We start from the raw sequence: 2,371 nt of genomic DNA on the forward strand, positions 1-2,371 counted from the left end.
AAGCGCTCTACCACTGAGCCACCTTCCCAGCCCTATGTTGAGCTTCTCTTTATCTTTTGATGCCCTCTGTGTTTCCTCCATCCAGAAGGCTAAATGATTTCACAGGCTGAGTTAGCTGCCTCCTCTTCTGGAGTCTCAGAGTTCCTGGAGCACATGCACTTTCACAGTAAGCACAGACCAGTCATTTTGCTTTGTAACTTTGGGCAATATTTTTTATTGTTTTATTATTATTATTATTTTGTTGGTCGTGGGGCCTGAACTCTGGGCCTGGGTGCTGCCCCTGAGCTCTTCAGCTCAAGGCTAGCGCTCTACCACTTGAGCCACAGTGCCACTTCTGGCTTTTTCTGTTTATGTGGTGCTGAGGAATTGAACCCAGGGCCTCATGCCTGCGAGGCAAACACTCTACCACTGAGCCACCTTCCCTACCCTATTGTTATTATTTTTATAATAATTATTATTAAGAGTTGTACAAAGGGGTTACAGTTTCATAAGTCAAGTAATGAGTACAGTGCTTCATGGACAATGTCACTCCACCCTTCCTTCACTTTCCCCCATTTTCCCCTTCTTTCCCTACTCACAAGCTTAGATCATTTTCAGTGTATATTGAATATAATGATTGCATTTGCTCACTCTCCCTCCCCCTATTCCTATGCTCTCTCCCCCCCAAATTCCACTTCCTGAATTTTTTGGGGGGGGGGGGCCCAGTTGTGGGCCTGAACTCTAGGCCTGGGCACTGTCCCTCAGCTCTTCAGCTCAAGGCTAGCGCTCTACCACTTGAGCCACAGCGCCACTTCTGGCTTTTTTCTTTTTTCTTATGTGGTGCTGAGGAATTGAACCCAGAGCCTCATGCATGCAAGGCAAGCGCTCTACCACTGAGCAACCTTTCCAGCCCCCTCACTGCCTGAAATTTTTTTTGATAAATGGAACTTCAGATGTTCAGAGGAGCTACACCTTCAGGTTCCTCCCCTGAGCATATCCTCCTTTAGTCGGTTTGTGTGTAAATGCCTAGTCACCTGTACAAGTTATCATGTCCAGTTGTATTTTAGACCTACTTTCCACATATGTGAGAAAGCATATGTCATTTGTCTCTCTGGGTTTGGCTTACCACCTCACTTGACATGATTTGGTCTAGGTCCATCCACATCCTTGCAAATGACATTCTTTTTCGTGTATGGGTAAAATTCCGTTGTCTATAGCTACCATATTTTCTTGATCTATTCTATTGTAGGCATCTAGGCTGTTTCTGTAACTTGGCTATTGTGAATAGTGTAGCAATGAACATGGATGTGCAAGTGTCTTTACCATATCCTGACTTGTTATGTTATGAATGGATGTCTAAGAGTGGTTTTGTTGGGTCCCGGGGAAGTTCTGGGTTTCATTTTTGAGGAATCTCCAAACCACTATTCAGGGTGGTTATACTAGTTTATATTCCCACCAATAGTGACATAGGTTTCCTTCCCCTCCCCCCAATTCTTGTCAGCAGTTGGTATTGTTCAAATACTTGATGTTGGACAATCTAACTGGGGTGTGATGGAATCTCAATGTTGTTTTGATTTGTATTTTCTTTGTAGCCAAGGATATTGAACATTTCCTTATGTGTTTATGGCCATTCGTACTTCTTCTGAGAAGTCTTTCTTTCGCTTCTTTGCCCATTTATGGATTGGCTTATTTGTTTTCTTTGTGGCCATTAGTTTCTCGAGCTCCTTGTATATTTTGAATATTAGGCCCTTGTTCGATATATTGCTGGTAAAGATCTCCCAGTCCGCTGGCTGTCTTTCTAGTTTAGTAACTATGTCCTTGGCTGTACAGAAACTTTTTAGTTCGATGAAATCTCATTTGTCAAGCTGTCGCTCCTATTTTCTGTGCTCCTGAGACTTCAAAAATTTCCTGCCTGTGCCCATAAGTTCTAATGTTTCTCCTACTCTACTTTGCAGTAGTTTCAAAGTTTCAGGTCTATCATTAAAGTCTTTGATCCATTTTGAGTTCAGGTGCAAGGTGACAGACAGGGATCCAATTTTAGTTTTCTACATATGGATATTCAGTTCTTCCAAAATGACTTTGGGCAAGCTTTAACCACTAAGCATCTATTCTCCCTTCTGTAAAATGGGATAATAGTTCCTACCCTTACAGATTTTAAATTGGATTATGCAAGTGACATAAAAATATTTTTGCTAGGGCTGGGAAGGTGGCTCAGTGGTAGAGTGTTTGCCTTGCATGCATGAGGCCCTGGGTTCGATTTCTCAGCACCACATAAGCTTTAAAAAAAAACTAGAAGTGGTGTTGTGGCTCAAGTGGTAGAGCGCTAGCCTTGAGGTGAAAAGCTGAGGGACAGCGCCCAGGCCCAGAGTTCAGGCCCACGACTAGACTCCCC

The sequence above is a fragment of the Dipodomys spectabilis genome, unplaced genomic scaffold (assembly GCF_019054845.1).
Source record: "Dipodomys spectabilis isolate Male_0828 unplaced genomic scaffold, ASM1905484v1 ptg000147l, whole genome shotgun sequence".
Lineage (NCBI taxonomy): Eukaryota > Metazoa > Chordata > Mammalia > Rodentia > Heteromyidae > Dipodomys > Dipodomys spectabilis.